This window comes from Mus caroli, unplaced genomic scaffold (genome assembly GCF_978045245.1).
Source record: "Mus caroli unplaced genomic scaffold, Mus_caroli_1 scaffold_4, whole genome shotgun sequence".
Lineage (NCBI taxonomy): Eukaryota > Metazoa > Chordata > Mammalia > Rodentia > Muridae > Mus > Mus caroli.
In genome coordinates, this window is record NW_028227259.1 from 140,014,261 (window position 1) to 140,032,085 (window position 17,825).

Genomic DNA, 17,825 nt, shown 5'->3' on the forward strand with positions numbered 1-17,825 from the left:
CATTACTAGTCAGCGCTCTACTTGACTGGACCATCTGCCCAATCCTGGTTAGTCTTTTTTTTTTTTTTTTTGTATAGACTTTATTATTAAAGAAAAAAATCCTTTAAGTAAATAAAAGCATCACACATCCAAAATAACTAGACCCAAAGTCCATATAACTTAGTGAAGTTAGGCACAGTTAGAATTGGTACTAGAGGGGGCTGGTGAGATGACTGCTCTTCCGAAGGTCCTGAGTTCAAATCCCAGCAACCACATGGTGGCTCACAACCATCCGTAATGAGATCTGTGTCTGAAAATAGCTACAGTGTACTTATGTATAATATAATAATAAATGAAGCTTGGGCTGGAGCAAGCAGGGACTGAAGGAGCGGTGTTGACCGAAGTGAGCAGAGGTCCTAAAAATTCAATCCCTAAAAACCACATGAAGGCTCACAAACATCTGTGTAGCTACAGTGTACTCACATACATAAATAAATCTTTCTTTAAAAACATTGGTATTAGAAACAGAAGTTGTAGCAAAGTGAGGTGTTTAATTCTAGCACCAGGAGGCAGAGGCAGGCAGATCTCTGAGCTGGAGGCCAGCCTGGTCTGTATAGTTCCAGGACAACCAGGGCTACATATAGAAACATTGTCTCAACCTAAAGAGGAAGAGAAAAGAAACCAGCTATGAAGCATCACCGCATAAACACACACCACCCAGCAAAAACTCCATGGCAAGAGTGAAAGTAGGGAAGCAATGACCTTTATGTTCTCTGGCTACATGCTTTTTTGACAGTCTCACTATGTTTAAGGTGATACAAAATCCTGAGCGCTGGGATGTCAGATCCCACTGCCACGTTGGTGTTGGCTCCTGCCTGTCAGGTCTCGCCTGACAGCTCTGGTCTCAGAACTAGCAGGAGAAATGAAGGTTGAAGGTCTGGGACCCCCAGGCTCCAGAAAAGACACCCCCAGATGTCTAGGCAGAGCAGGAATCTCCAGTCTTCCTTGGCAGCCTGCTCAGGCAGAGGAGAGTGCTGGGCTAGCATTTCAGGCAGCAAAGGAGCCTGAGATGATGACCTTGCCAACTACAAGGTTCCTCATCAAGAGTACCACAATCCAGTTAGGAACACATTTCCTCAGGTCGACAGTTCCCTGGTAGAGGACATGTTCTACATAAGCACGAGGCCTTGAGTTTGAACCCCCAGGACTCACTGGCCAGGCAACCTGGTCAAATCACTGAGTGGCAGGCCCATGAGACAGATTGTCTCAAAACCAAGATGGACAGAATGGATGTTCTGAGGAACACCTGAAATTGACCTCTGACCTCCACACAGAAGTGCACACACACAGACAAACACACCTGAACACACATGCATACAAATATAAATCTAACAAAAGAGGGAGATGACTCAATGTTTTAAATAACTTTACAATTTGGTGTTAGGCCACAGACTGAAGCTGCTTCAGTTCAATGAGAAAGATCCTCTTTGCATGCGAGGTGGGCTCTAGACTACATTCCTGGAAAGCACCAAGAGACTCCCAGCCAAAGGCCAGCACTCCACAATGCAAGAACAAAGCAGAGAGCCTGAGGGTCAACAGGGTGGCTGTAAGCAGCTTGGGAAGGGCGAACTCACTTCCCAACCCCATTTCCACTTCCTCTCAGCTCCACGGGGAGATTCTTAGTGGGGGAAGTACCTAGTACTTAAGCACGGACGACCCGAGTTTGAAGAGCACACAGAAAAAGCCAAGTGTGGCAATGTAACCACAGCACGGAGGAAATTGGAGGTAGGACGGAGACAGGAGGATTCCTGGCACTTGCTGGCCAGCCAGGCTAGCCAATCAGGGAGCTCTGGGGTCAGTGGAAGACCAGGAAGGGCTGAAGGGATGGCTTAGCAGCTAAAAGCTAATACTGTTCTTGTAAAATGTCCAGTTAACTCCCTCCCTGACCATCTCCTGTTTCCTGACTAGCAAAGCAAGGCGAGGGTGGCGATTGGAGTGTTAATGTGCTCATTATGCAAGCCATTATGAGAGCCAGTCCTTAGCAGCTTCGAGGCAGTGGGGGACCCGGATGAAGACAAATGGGTTGTAGAAGATTGCTGGGGTCAGGGGAAGGAACCACGGTCGCATTGGAAAATGAAAAGGAGAGCGTTTTAGTGAGTTTTCGTGAGTTCGCTGTGGTGTCCAGGTTTCCCGGGCCCAGACTCTGCAGTTCCCTCTGTGGCCAGAAGAGGGGGCGAGAGGCCGATGCTGTGCATAGTTTCCAAGCAGACTAGGTCACTCGGGAGTGAGATTAGCATTCCAGAGCCAAATCAGGCTAGCCGTGCTGTCTGGTCTTGTCTCATCCAGGCAGAAGGGAGGGAACAGTCGCCAGCCGCCAGAGTAAGAGCAAACAATAAAGGGAGGGCCATGGAAAGAAGCCCCTAGGTTGGAAAGCAAAGCTCTGAGTCTCTGTAGGTTTGAGGGAGTGGCCAGACTGTCTGTGGGTTTTTCCTGTCTCCAACGCTCTGGACACTGGACAAGGACAATGCTGATATCCAAGGAGAGAGGAGGCTGATATTCAAACCCAGTGTAGGAGAAAGCTACCTAGGGGACAGGAGTGGGGACAGGCCCAGGTCTGCCCTGCAGCTTCTGCAGACGTCTGAGGCCAGAGACCTGGCCTGGGGCCTGTATTCTGGGCTCAGGATAGATCGCCTGAACCTACTTTAAAAGGCTATTGTTAGCTCCCAGTAAGAGGCTTACTGCTCTTCCGGAGGACCCGAGTTCAGTTTCTAGCACTCAGGTGTGGACTGTTCCAGAGGATCCAACGCCCTCTTCCAGGCTCTGGGGACTCCTGCACTCAGGCGCTACACATAAACCTGTACAGGTAGGGGACTCAGAGATGGCTCAGTGGTTAAGATGACTGGTTGCTCTTCCAGAGGTCCTGAGTTCAATTCCCAGCAACCACACGGTGGCTCACAACCGTCTGTAATGGAATCCGATGCCCTCTTCTGGTGTGTCTGAAAGCTGAGAACTCATACATAAAGCAAATCAATAAATATTTTTGAAACCAAAACAAAAGACTGTGCAGGTAGACATATACATAAAAATAACAAATCTGACAGACAGACAGAGAGAGAGAGACTGTTGTCTCCTTTCTCTAACAAAAGGGGATCCTATTGATCGGAGGTAGACACCTAACCAAAGCCACATTCTCTCTTGACCCTCTTCATTGTGTTATGTCATCTAACTGAGGTCACTGCAGGGCAGACAGAAGCAGATGCCCAGAAGTGGAGAACCTCTTGAAAATAGTCACCCCAGGATAGCTGACCTATTGGGGAGGTAGAGACATTTCCTTAGCCCTCTTAAGTCACCTGTTGCTGCTCTGTCTGAGGCCATCGCCTGTAGATCATCCCAACATTCCCTTTAGTAAATGGGTAACTGCTGAACATGCCAAGAGGACCCCTAAGTCCACTGATCAGTACCCAAATGCTTCCGGTATCCGGTACCCATCTGTCCTAGTGAGGGTTTCTATTCCTGCACAAACATCATGACCAAGAAGCAGGTTGGGGAGGAAAGGGTTTATTCAGCTTACACTTCCACATTGCTGTTCATCACCAAAGGAAGTCAGGACTGGAACTCACACAGGTGGAAACTTGGAGGCAGGAGTGGATACAGAAGCCATGGAGGGCTGCTGCTTGCTGGCTTGCTTCCCCTGGCTTGCTCAGCTTGCTCTCTTATAGAACCCAGGACTACCAGCCTAGGGATGGCATCACCCACATAGGGCTGGGCCCTCCCCACTTGATCACTAATTGAGAAAATGCGTTATAGCTGGGTCTCATGGAGGCATTTATTCAAGAGAGGATCCTTTCTCTGTGATAACTCCAGCTTGTGTCAAGTTGACACTAAACCAGCCAGTACACCATCTAAAACCAGATTTTATTTTTAATTATATGTTGCGGGGTAGGGAGGGGAATTGCATGTGTGTGCAGTTATATGTGAAGTCCAGGAGAAGGGGTCAGATCCCTGGAGCTAGAGTTACAGGTGGTTGTGAGCATCCTGACTTGAGTGCTAAGGCTCTGAACTCGGGTCCTCTGCGAGAGCAGTGAGAGTGTCCTTAACCATTAAGCCACCTCCCAGCCTTCCTTCCTTCCTTCCTTGGTTTTATATTTGAGGCAAGGTCTCCCTATGTAGCTCAGGCTACCCTGGAAACCATGATCCTTCTAGCTCAGTCTGCTGGGTGCTGAGGTGTAGCATCATACCCAGCTATACTGAATCCTTCAAAGGATTTTGGTTTTTATTTTATGTGTATGAGTGCTTTGCCTGTGTGTGCACCATAAGTGTGCAACGCCCACAGAGTCAGAGGAGAGCACTAATTCCCCCGGGACTGAAGTAACAGATGGTTGTGAGCTGCTATACTGGGGCTGGGAACCGAACCTCCGTCCTCAGTAAGAGCATCCAGTGCTCTTAACTGCTGAGCCATCTCTCCAGCCCTAGTTAAATATTTTAATAGCACCATAGACTGGCACTCCTCCTAAATACAAGCTCAAGTTTGGGGATCCAGAGAGCAACTTATATATCCCATTCCAGGGCACCCACACAGCTGTTCACCTCACTGAGCTACACGTCCGTTCCTGTAGGGGGCTCAAATCCAGGACTTGGAAGTGGGTTTTTTATTGAAGTGGGTTTTTGTTGTTGTTGTTTTGTTTTTTCGAGACAGGGTTTCTCTGTATAGCCCTGGCTGTCCAGAACTCACTCTGGAGACCAGGCTGGCCTCGAATTCAGAAATCTGCCTGCCTCTGCCTCCCGAGTGCTGGGATTTGGAAGTGGTTTTTCCCCTTGCCGATGATGGTGAGTCTCCATTGGCAACTTGGTGGAATTTGGTTGCTGGCTGTGTCCATGAGGGCATTTCTAGACAGATCTAACTGAGGAGAGGAAGCCCGCCTTGAATGTGGGCAGCAGCATCCCTCGATCTGAGGTCCTGGAAGGGATGTAAGGAAAAAAGCAAGCAGAGCCCCAGCATCCCTCTCTCGCTGCTTCCTGACTATGGATGCCTCGGGAGGAGTCGCCTCACGCTCCGGCTGCTGCTGCCGCCATGCCTTCCCTGACAGATAAGCTCACACTGTGGGACACAGCCGTCCCTTCCTCCCCTAAGCTGCTCTTGTCGTGGTGATAAGGCAAGGATTTAATACACCCCAAGGCCAACATCGTATAATTAATGGATATCTCTTTCCCAAAGTGACCCCCGGACAACAGCATTTGTAAATGAGAGTCCCCGGAAAGACACAACTGAACAGAACCTGAATGCTGTAGAGAATTTAAAAGGTTCCCAATTCTAGAGACAACTCATCTTGGGCTAGCTCTAGCTCCTTTCATTACCCACCTCTGTACATGATCTTTTAGCCCATTAGGAAAGTACTTTGGGGAGCTGGTGAGATGGTTCAGTGGTTAAGAGCACTGACTGGTCTTCTGAAGGTTCTGAGTTCAAATCCCAGCAACCACATGGTGGCTCACAACCATCTGTAATGAGATCTGATGCCCTCTTCTGGCAAGTCTAGAGACAGCTACAGTGTACTTATGTATAATAATAAATACAATCTTTTAAAAAGAGAGAAAGGAAGGAAGGAAGGAAGGAAGGAAGGAAGGAAGGAAGGAAGGAAGGAAGGAAGAAAGAAAGAAAGAAAGAAAGAAAGAAAGAAAGAAAGAAAGAAAGAAAGAAAGAAAGAGAGAAAGAAAGCGAGCTTTGGAATGCACAAGCAGACCCTTAGCTTCCACCAGCTCAAAGCTAACAGTTCCTTCAGACAGCATCTGATGCCCACAGGCTCAGTTTCCCTTCCTGTCTGTGACCTGATGTCTCCACCAATGTATATGGGAAGTGTCTTAATTTCTAACTTTCTTTATTCCATCACTAAAATCTCCCCTCAGTCTGTTACCACATCGGAACCAGGATCTGTGCTACTCTGCCATGTTGGCTCACATTTGACTTCAGAATAAATTCTTTTTTTTTTTTTTTTTTTGGTTTTTCGAGACAGCGTTTCTCTGTATAGCCCTGGCTGTCCTGGAACTCACTTTGTAGACCAGGCTGGCCTTGAACTCAGAAATCTGCCTGCCTCTGCCTCCCGAGTGTTGGGATTAAAGGCGTGCGCCACCACGCCCGGTTTCTTTTTTTTTTTTTTAAGAACATGGTTTTTTGTTATTTTATGTGTATGTGTACATACATGCATGTATGTATGTGTACCATGTGCATGCCTGCGGCCCTCGGAGTCCAGGAGAATTGCAAGAACTAGAGTCAAGTGGTTGTAAGCAACCAATCGTAGGTGCTTGGGAACTGAACCTAACATAGGGGAATCACAGAGCATCTTAGGAGAGGTCAGGTGAGAGCATCCAAGCGGGAGGAAGAGATACAGGCGATGCAGAGAGTGAGATCTTGCACTGCTGTCATTGGAGGTGGAGAGTTGAGGCTACAAAGAGAGGAAGGCAGGCGACCCCAGGGAAAGGTTAGTAAGGAGCTGGAGAGGAGGCTCAAGAATGAAAGCCTCCTGTGCAGTACAAGGACTTGAGTTCACATCCCAGAAAGAGGCAGTATCTCCCGAGTGAGCTGGCTAGCTAGACTAGCCATGTCGGGTTCAGGAGAGAGGGAGGGGGAGAGAGAGAGAGAGAGAACTCCCAACATCAGCCTTAGGCACACACATGGGAACAGGCACACACATACACACACATGCACAGACACATACATACACACACATGCACAGACACATACATACATGCACATATACACATACACACATGCATATATATACATACATGCACATACACACAACACACAGACAATACATACACCACAACACACATGCACATACACACACATGCACACACACACACACTACTCAAACAGCACCACACACACAATACACACACAACACACATACACACTCGCACACACCACCTTCACACAGGATGAAAGCAAAACCAAACAAAGTTAAGGGCAAAGGATCCCAGAAAGAGCCAACCCTGCTAAGTCCTTGGTGTTAGACACGTTGGCTCCAGAACCAATATAGCATTATTTATTTGTTTTATCTGTTGTTTTGTTTTTGTTTTAGCACTGAAGATTGAACCCAGGACCCAATCTTTGAGCTAAGCTCAGCTTTCTTTTTTTTTTTTTTTTTTTTTTAAGGCGGAAGGATTTTTACTCAGGGTCTTACTCCGTACCCCTGGCTGTCTTGTAACTCACTACATAGACAATGCTGGCCTTGAACTTATAGATATCCTCCTGCCTCTGCTTCCTGAGTGCTAGGATTAAATGTGCATACCACGATGCACAGCATCAGCTTTCTTTTTTAACAAAGGTTTATTATTATTATTTTATTATTATTATTTTTTTAAATTTACATGCATGCATCTCTGTGTGTGCAGTACCCACAGAGGCCAGAAGAGGGCGTCAGATTCCTCCGGAGCTGGAGTTACAGGCAGTTGTGAGCCATCCGGGTTGGTGCTCAGGAATAAACTCTGATCCTTAGACTAGCAAGTGCTCTTAATGGCTGAACCATCTCTCCAGCACCAGATGGGCTTCTTTTAACTCTCATCACAATTATCCAAGCTCCACTCTCCAGGCAAGGGACTCCATGCCTGAGAGACAGTTCAGAGTCACATGGCAGGTAAGGGGAGCTGAAATTTGAACCCAAGGCTCTCTTACTGTGGGGCATCCTCTACTTCGACAAGGTGCCCTGTAGCTTTGGAAAGTTCAAGGTCATGTGCTAGACATCTTGGGAATTTCCCAGTTCCCCGGTCACCACTCACCCCTTGTACTGAGTGAGCCTTGAACACAAAACCTTCACATTTTGGGGGTTGTTGGTTCAACCAAGTTCTCATGTCTTGCGTGTGTGTGTGTGTGTGTGTGTGTGTGTGTGTGTGTGTGTGTTTCACTGTGCTCCTTGCTGGGGCTCAGGATCTTAGTGACCCTTGATAGGGGACAGAAAGGGACTGGCCCCAGATCAAGGCCTGAACAGGGAAAAACAGCCACTCCTGGAGTAGCTGGTGAGCCCCAGGTGGTCACACTCCTATCTAGAAGCTCTTGGGGACCGGGGACAAGATATTGCATCTCTACTCCATGTTTGTGTGTATGTATGTCCATCTTGTGTGTTCATGTGTGCCTGTCTGTGTCTGTATGTGTGTGCCTGTGTATGTCTGCCTGTCTGTGTGTCTGTGTAACTATCTGTGTTAGGCGGTGGGCTATCAAATCACACCTTCTTCCGCCTATTTGAGTGATTTCTGCTCTTCCCTGCTCTAGGGACCCTTGAGGGTGGTTTGCCTCGGTCCCCAACCCCAGCAGGCACAGCTCTGTCTCAGAACCAACCAAGTCTCTTCTCTCAACTCTTGGCCCCTCCCCACTTCCCTGGGGAGACCATAGCTGCCCTGGTCCCCATTTAGTTTCAACACATCTTCTTCAGATTACCCTGTGCCCTGACCTCGGCCCCATCACGACGTTCAGCCCCTCCCCTCTCAACCGCCAGCCCTGCTACAAACCCACCTGCTACCTAAAAATAGCTTCTTTCCTCTGGCTCCCTCCCTCCCCGACTCCTGCTGGTTTTAATATGCTCCCAGCCGGGCGGGGAGCTGAGCTGTGCACCAGGCAGCCCCAGGATGGTAATTAGGTTAACTCTGCCCTAGCTTCAGCCAGAGGGAGGCTGCCTGGCTAGGCCCAGGCAGGGGGCATTGCCCGTGTTCTTTTCTCAGGCTTGGGGGTGGGGGGAGAGTCTCTGTGTGTGCTGAGTGATACTTCTGTGTGTAGTCTGTGTGTATCTCTGTGTGTGTGTGATATGTGGTGTGTGTGTGTATGGCATGAAGTATATATGTGATGCCTGTGTGTATATATATATATGCAGTTGTCTAGCACTATAACAAAATATCTGAGGGAATTAACTTACAAAGAAAAAAGGCTCAGTTGGTAGCGCTTGCCTAGAATTCACAAAGCCCCGGATTATAGCCCCAGCAGAGGGTAAAACCAGGCATGGTGGGTGGTGGTCCACAGCTATAACTCCTGCACTGGTGAATCAGAAGCAGGCGCATCAGGGTCTCTCCACACCACGGCTGCTGCCCATGTAGAGTAAACTCTAGATGTCTTTGTCTGGCTTTTCCACCCCGCTAGCTATCCCACCTTGTGAGGGAGGTCCCTAAGGAGTGTCACTCACCCCTGAGAAAGAAACATGATGGTTGCCAGCATCAAAGTGGGTGGGGGCTGAGGCGACAGCTCTATTGGGCAAGCATTTGCTGCACAAGCTTGGTGACCTGAGTTCAGATCCTCGGAAAGGCTAAGGGCCAGTCCTGGTGACACTTGCCTAACCTAGCACTGAGGAAGTGGAGCCAGGATGACCCCCGTGTGAGCTCCAACCAAGTTCAGCATCAGCTCTTGCCTTGTAAACAATGCAGAAGAGAGATGGCACCGCAAAGTGCTCTCCTGGAGGACCAGAGTTTAGATCCTGGCACCCACGCTGGACAGCACAATTGCCTGTGACTGCCATCTATACTCGTGTGTGTGTGTGTGTGTGTGTGTGTGTGTGTGTGTGTGTGTACGGGAGCAGGGAACTACAGCTCAGGTTCGCCTCTAATTCATGGCGCTCTTCCTCCTCCTGAGTGTTTGGCTTACAGGTGTGAATGGCCACACTCCGAATTCCTGCAGAGAGCGAAGAGCATTGCTTCTTCTCTCTGAGTGTCTGTTCTGCGTCAGTAATATGGAGGCGCATCCCATGTAACAAGGATGGACAAAGTATACTACATTCGATAGAAACTTAACAGGAGGAGCTGGGCTGACAAGCTGGCTCATGTGGGGTGGGGGTAGGGGGACGGTTGCCACTGAGCCTGACCACTTGACAAGCTGGAAGGAAAGCACTCAATTCCACAGGTTGTCCTGGCTTCCACACGCTTACACACAATCAATCAATCAATCTAATAAAAGAAAACAATAAAAAGAGACTGCCTTTAAGATATCTTTCACGTGGTGGCAAAGTCAGTCCGCTGTGGGGATGAGCACTGCGCATGCGTGTGGGTGCCCATTGCATGTAGAGCTAGCCTATCATGTATGAAGGGGGCTACAAGGATGTGGTACGGTGCTGAGCCTTCAGTTTTTGGGCACGAGAAGATGGTCTAAACATATTCATGGACATGATACAGGAAAGTGGAATTGGGAGGCTGGGAGAGTATATACCAGCATCCTGGGTGGAGAATGTGTGTGAGATCCACGGAAGTACTGTGTAGGGAGGACAGGACACGTGTCCGATGCTTGTGAGTCTGTCACGTGTGTGGTAAAGCCGGGTGCGGGAGTGTGCAGTGAGCTCAGGTGACTAAAATCTGTTCTGCCAGCAGACAGATGCTGGAGATGAAACTGGGACACATACACCCAGGCAGCCTCAGCTGCTAGACCCACCACCCCTCCCCTGCCTACTCTGTCCCCAAAGGAACACATGGACCTGGATGCTGGTATATACTCTCCCAGGTGTGCACACCAGATCTTATGGGAGATGTCACCGCATATTCCCTGGAGGGGGTGTCCCCACGCTAGGTGCCTGTATGTGTACACAGAAGATGCATGGTGTGGGGCAGAGGGAGATCGGGTGTAGGTCATTGTTTATAAGGACTTGTCAAGGGTTGATAGAAATGTCCCCAGGCTACAGCAATGAATAAAGCAGCTGATTAACCACTATTCACTCCTCTTTGTTCCACATTGGCCTCTCATTTCCAACTTGCTCTATTCTCTCTCTCTCTTCTGGGTGTATAGGTACACGTGGGTGCAATGCTCAAGGAGGCCAGAAGAGGGCATCAGATCCCGTAGAGCTGTGGGCCACCCAGCGTGTGGGCTGGGAAACAGAGCAGTAAAAGCCTTTAACAGCTGAGGCATCTGCAGCTGACCGTACTCTTTTCTACTTTATCGTGTGTGTGTGTGTGTGTGTGTGTGTGTGTGTGTGTGTGTGTGTGTGTGTGTGTGTGAATGGTGTGCAGGAAGATGTCAGAGGACAACTTGTGGGGCATCAGTTTTTTTCTTCCATGTGAATCTTTAGGATTGAAGGGCCTTTACCTTTGGGGCTTTCTCTATGAAGCGTTAGATTCCTCCCACAGCCTTCTAGAACAGCAGCAGCTGGGGAACAAACAAGCTTTCAAAGTCCAAGGCTACAGGAGAGGGGCATTCCAGATCCAAACTACAACACAGAGAAAGAGACTGCCAGACTCAGGGAAGGGGACCATCTAAGACCAAGAGATCACCAGGGCTTCAGGGCTTCCCCACCCTTGGTAGGAATAGAGACTCTGAGGTAGCTGGGGAAGACTGTCTGCAGTTTCCCTAAAGCAGTGTACCCCTGCGCCCCATCAAAGTCAAGGCAGCAGTCACTGCAGAGACAGACAAAGAAATGAAGGTGATGGATACTCAGCCAGGGCAGCGTTCCTAGTCTTAAGTTTCAAAAAAGCCTTGAAGCCAGGGCTACTCAGGGACCATGATTCAGTGGCAAGCTTCATAAAGCTAACTTTGTTAAGGAATGATCTCTGCACTGCGATGGGAAGAGGACACCTCATCCCCGCACCTCCCTGGCCTTCCTCCTGTCCTTTTCCCCCCTCCACTCCCAGCTATGGCTCCTCAAAGCAGGAGAGACTGCAGGCATCCGAAGGTATTCTCCTAGCTACTGATTTGCCTGCAGATCCCCTTGTTCTCTACCTTAGAAAGTCCAAACAGACAGAAGGGCAGACTCTCCCTGGAAGGAAGGAGCAGTCCAACTGGTGCTTGGCCAGCCCCAAATCCCAGCTGATGAAATATTAATTCAGCAGGAAGGTGGAAGACCGGCTGAGGACTCACCCTTGGGGCTCTGGGGTGGCAGAGCTGGCAGTAGCAGCTGTAGCCTGCTGTCTTACCTACTTCTGACCTTTGTTCTGTAAGGATCTTATACACACCACACCACACACACACATACACATACATACATACACACACACACACACACCAAAGATACAGGCAAAGAAACCTGTGGGAAGGAGGAGGGGTGGGGAGGAGGGTGCACACAGGCTCTAGTAAGACAGGCAGCCACAGATGAACACATATATTCACAGACCTGCATGCCAGACTCAAAAGCTCACAAGAAATATGCACAGATCTCTCTCTCTCTCTCTCTCTCTCTCTCTCTCTCTCTCTCTCTCTCTCTCTCTCTCTCTCTTTCTCTCTCGTTTGTGTGTGTGTGTGCGCGTGCGTGAATGTGGTACCTGCATGTATGTATGTGCATCTTATGTATGGTACCTGGTGAGGTTAAAAGAGGGTGATGGGAGCCAGGCTTGGTAATGTGCGCCTTTAATCCCAGCACTTAAGGGGCAGAGGCAGGCAGATTTTGGGGGTTCAAGGCCAGCCTACATACTGAGTTCCAGGCCAGTCAGGGCTACACAATGAGACCCCCATTTCAAATAAAATTTTAAAGAAAGAAAGAAAGAAAGAAAGAAAGAAAGAAAGAAAGAAAGAAAGAAAGAAAATACCGAGAAGTCAACAGATCCTCTGAAACTGGAGTTACAGATGGTTCTGGAGCGCCTTGTAGATGCTGTAAATAGAACTTGGCCCACTGCTAGGGGAACCAGTGCTCTTTGCTGGAGCCATGGCTCCAAACCTCCAAAAAGTTTTGTAAATTCTACACTCTGACTTTCCTCACCCCAGCCCTGACCCTTCTAGTCAGTTCTGGCATGTCTAACACTCCCTTTGGAGAGCGCTATGGGGAGCCCCTTTCGGGGGACTGAAGCAGGAGCAGTCAATGTTCCCGGATTACACCAGGGAGTAATCTCTGGGAGCCCTTCATGGCTGCTGCTAAGCTTTTCCCATTCCGCATGCTCAGGAAGATGGCTATTTTAGGACAGTTGCTGGCGCAGACAGACAGCTAAAGGCTACACACAAAGTAACTAAATAGTGACTCGAACTCAGGATCCCATGACTTCCGGCCTAGAAATACCAAACACCCAGCTGTCGTCTCATTCTCAGGCTCCTTTATCCAGCTAGGTCCAGTGACCCCAGAGCCTGAGGCTGAGGTAGGAAGATTGCTGAGTTTGAGGCCAGCCTGGGACACATAGCAACATCCTGTCTCAGAGGACCACAGCTGCAGATGAAGCTTGGCTGGTAGAGTGCTTGCCCTTTGCCCTGGGTTCCATCCCCAGCAGTGCATAAATCAGGGATAGTCCTTGGTGTATGTCCCAAATCCCAGGACTCTGGAGTTGGAGGATTCAAGGTCATCCTTAGTTACGTAGTGAATTTGATACACCCCGAGTATATGAGACCCTACCAAAAAAAGAAGAAATGGAGAGAAAAGAAGAAGTGGGCAGGATTTAAAAAAACAAAAAAACCAACAACAAAAAAACCTCTCCCCAGCCTGCCTGGTCCAGCCACAGGACATAATGTCAAGGACATCTTTGGAGGTTTCCCCTAGCTCTCTAACTACACCAAGGCTTCAGGGAAAGTGCTACTAAGGACTCTAGATACCAAGGACCACGCCCAATTCCGAATTAATGACTGCCTTTGCTCTTAAGCAGCGCGCGGGGGGGGGGGGGGGGGAGATACAACCTGCCTGCCCCCTGCTGGTCCCGTATCCGCAGCATCAGGTACTCCAGACCTGCAGAGGGCGCTGTGAGCCGCTGTATCCGGGTTGCTCTAGCCACCAGGCGGGCCAGGAGGCCGCCTCTATGGTAGTGCGCTGTCCAGCATTTCAGCAATCGGCGGCGGCGCTTGCGGGAAGACGGGGGCGCGGGGCCGTGGGGAGGCCACAGAGCAGCCTTGCCGAGCAGAAGACCTGGGACAAACGGGACCTTGAAACCCGGCTCCAGCATCCAGAAGACTGCAGAGGTCAGGGGGGGAGGTAAGAGCCTCTGATGGGGCGGGGGTGTTTCCCAGAGGGGCTGGGCTGGATTGGACCTCAGGCCTCCCCAGCTGGGGGCCCAGATGTGCAGAGGATCGGTGTTGAGGGGTTGATTGCTGGAGTTATCTGTCCGTGGGGTCAGGCGAGGTAGAATTAGAGATAGAGAATGCTTGTCTTTTCACCTACAGTGATGGAGAAAGTGTGAATTCGAGGGTCAAGGGGAATACTCTCCTGGACATAAATTGACCATGGTCCAGCCCATGAGCATGCCAAGCAGGCCACCATACAGTCTCCCTTCCCCCCAACTTAGGAGAAGCACCTGCTCCCCAGGGAAAGGATATCCAGATTCAGGGACACTGTTAGACACCCATCTCTTGCAGAGGTGGAGAGAGCAGCCACCCCCCCCCCCAACCTGGATGCTGGGCCTCTGTCCAGCAGGGGGGTGCCTGCATAAGGGACAGTCTGGCCTTTTTCCCAGCTACCCAATTCCCCGGGGGAGGTAGGAGCTGACAGTGAGAATTGGGTCTCTCACAAGCTGGCATTTATTCTCACACTGGGAAGAGGGTGGCGGGTGCAGATGTGAAAATAGCCACTGGGAGTTTGGAAGGGCATTGTGCAAGAATTTTTAAGGCCCAGGGTAGGTCTAGCCTTGTGGTAAGACTTCTGATAAGGCCCTGAGAAGAAAGACGCAGCCTCTAGCTTGCCAGCTTCTCCCACTTTCTTTCAAGGGCTCCTGCCTGGACACTGAGGCCTCCTGCTGTTCTTGTTTCTGACAGCTGCTTCCCAGAAGGACAGATCAGGGAGGTCCAGAAAAAGGCCACTCAGATGTGGCACTCCAGTGTCTTCGCTCTATCCCAGCCATAACTTCTCAGTCCCCTGACACCTCTCCACTCACCTGCTCCTGGCACGATCACACCTTGCCTGGCCTTGCCTGGCCGTGTATCCTGTATCCAGAGCAAAGGGTGGTTACATGATGGGCAAAAAGGGCCCCTGAACCCAGAGGGTCATCTTAAGGTCACGACCTGGGGTGGCATCAAATTCTTTACCCCAAACCAGAAATAGAACTATGCTGACTAGGAAATCACTCCCACAGAATACTAGTTTGGGGATTCTTAAACTTTATCTCCTATCGCACACTCTTGTGTGGGGTGGAGAGGTAGTTCTGGAAGGATGACTGAAAGGGAGAGGATTGGGTTCTCAGAGGTGAGTGGTGGGTGGTTTGAGAGGCACAGCCTCTGAAGTCAGGAAACAGGGAATCAGACGTAGGTATTTGACTTCAGGTAAGCCATGTAACCTTTCTGCGCTTGCCTCCCACTGTGTAAACAGGTGGAATGTTAACAATCTCTTTTGTTGTTGAGGGTGACTCCCGGCACTTGCTGAGAGAGTGGGCAGAATCTTTTGTGGTTGAACTACTGGGATAATCTATATAATGAGTGGGAACTATTTAAACAGTGGGGTGTTAGGCCAGTGAGGTGGCTCAGTGTGTAACAGCACTTGCCACAAGCCCCACAGTCTAGGTTTGGCCCCTGGATCCTACACTATGGGAGAAGAAAATCAAATCCCACATGTTGTCCACTGACCTCTGTGTTCAGTCTCACTTGCATCTGTCCCAACACAAATAAATAAATGTGAATGAGCCAGGTGGTGGTGGCACATGCTTTTAATCCCAGCACTTGGGAGGCAGAGTCAGGTGGATCTCTGAGTTCAAGACCAGCCTGGTCTAAACAGTGAGTTCCAGGACAGCCAGGGATACACAGAGAAACTCTGTTTATTGTGTATATTTATATATTATACTACTATACTCTGTGTGTGTGTGTGTGTGTATGTAGATAGATATAGATATATGTAATACTATTACACTAAAGACACTAGATGAATGTTACTAAATAAATTACAAGTAACATTCCCTACAGAAATACCTAGAGGTGTTCGAAGTATGTATTTTGTATGTCTTTTGATTCCCAAAGGACATCTCCTTTGAGAACCAACTTAGCTGAGGGTATCACACCAGGCACCATGATTGGCTTATGGCTGCTGGGTGCACCGTGATTGGCTTACGGCTGCAATGGACTCAGCTGATCCTCACCCACGCTTCCCGAGGAAGACCTCAGCGGTCCTTTTTCAGAGCTGAGAAAGAAGGATAGACTGATTTCCCCGAGGTCACAAAGCCGCTTAGCTCTCTTCCCTGGAGCAGAAGTATATTGCTGATAACTTGTCCTGACCTCTCGCTGTCTAGGTCGGGATAAGGATGGGGATCTTGACTTGTGATGTCGGCTTACAGGTGTGGAGTTGAGGAGTACACAGGGAGGTAGGGAGGTGACTGGCCCAAGGTCACTAGGACATTTGAGGGTAGACAGTGATCTGAACTGGTGTCTGTGCACCCCTTCTGCAACCTGTCCAGCATTGTGGTCCCACCTCCAGAAGAAGTCCATCCGGTCACTATCATACCCATCTCCTCTTCCCACCTCTTCACCCCGCCTCCTCTTCCCAGCAGGCCCTTGCTGACCTCAGAAAGCGGGTGGCTGCCCGTTCATTTCTGAGTGGTTAGCTCTCACCCCCTCACACAGCCCAAAGTCACAGCAGCTGTCAGCCCTGTTGGAGTCAGACTCCCCTTCGACCTACATCTCCTCCTCTGCTTCCATTTTCCTCACTCCAAGGCCAACACCACGACTTCTCCGCTCTTAGGATGCTCACAGGGCAGGGGATGGCAAGTTTGCTTTCTTTTTTTGTTTTCTTGCAATGGCAGGGTTGGATCCCAGGCCTTACGCTAAGAAAGCACTTTTCCACAGAACTACATTCCCCAGTCTCAGTCTCTTCCTTTTTTCAACCATTCACACAACCATGACCCTTCACACACAGAGACACAGACACAGACACACACACAGACACACACACACACACACACACACACACACACAGACACAGACACACAGACAGACACACACACACACACACACACACACATGTCAGCTGGGGGTAGGGTGAGGATTTGGGTGACATATGCTTCTAATCCCAGCATGTGGGAGGCAGAGGCAGGTGGATTTCTGAGTTTGAGGCCAGCCTGGTCTACAGAGCAAGTTCCAGCACAGCTAGGACTAAACAGAGAGACCCTGTCTTGAGAATAACAAACGCTGTCTTCCCTTTGCAGAGGATCCAAACAAAACTTAGAAGTGTGATGTGGTTTTGCCAAGGTCTCAGTGTAATCTAAGCCCACTGTCTCTGGGCCCAGAGGGGATTCTAGAACACTCTGCTGCCCTCTGCTCTCCCTCCATGCAGCCCTTGGTGACCTTCTGAAGAGCACTGTGGACTAGCGGAAGCCAGGGGTAGCATGAAAGAGGAAAAAATCCTGCAGGGCTGGAGATGTGAATCCAAGGGCATTTCTGAGCCCAGCTCCAATCCTGACTTCTTGTCTGACCTTCAACAAGTCCCCAGTGTCCCTGTGTATAATAGAGCCTCACAAGGTGACCACTCAAAGTTCCTATCAGGATTTCTTTCTTTTTCTTTTTCTTTTCTTTCTTTTTTTCTTTTCCTTTTTCTCTTTCTCTTTCTTCCTTCCTTCCTTCCTTCCTTCCTTGCTTGCTTGCTTGCTTGCTTTCTGTTTTTGCTTTGTTTTGTTTTGTTTTTGTTTTTCGAGACAGGGTTTCTCTGTGTATCCCTGGCTGTCTTGAAACTCACTCTGTAGACCATGCTGGCCTTGAACTCAGAAATTCACCTGCCTCTGCCTCCCAAGTGCTGGGATTAAAGGCATGCACCACCACTGCCAGGCAATATCAGGGTTTCTAAAAATCTGTATGTCAAGCCAGACATGATAGTGTAGGTCTGTGATCCCAACTGCTTGGGAGGCTGAGGTGGGCAGATTTTGAGGTCAAGGTGAGCCAGGGCAATGGAATGAGTGCAACGCCATGTTGGACAACTTAGCAAGAGCCTGTGTCAAAATAAAAAGACAACTGGGTCTACAGTTCAGGAGTAGATGGTTTTCTTACTAAATGAACCAGGGTTCAATCCCTT

At 49.4% G+C, this 17,825-nt stretch overlaps 1 protein-coding gene across 2 annotated transcripts in view; it reads left to right on the plus strand.

The window, feature by feature from the left end:
• The first annotated feature begins 13,666 nt into the window (after window positions 1-13,666).
• The window catches only part of Srrm3 (serine/arginine repetitive matrix 3), a 68,614-nt gene continuing 64,455 nt past the window's right edge, over window positions 13,667-17,825 (plus strand). Inside the window, exon 1 of one of the 2 annotated variants that reach the window (XM_085837285.1) lies at window positions 13,667-13,817. The gene's annotated coding sequence lies outside the window, so the exon portion shown is untranslated. The remainder of the gene's footprint in view (window positions 13,818-17,825) is intronic. The other variant, XM_085837284.1, reaches the window with a different exon arrangement.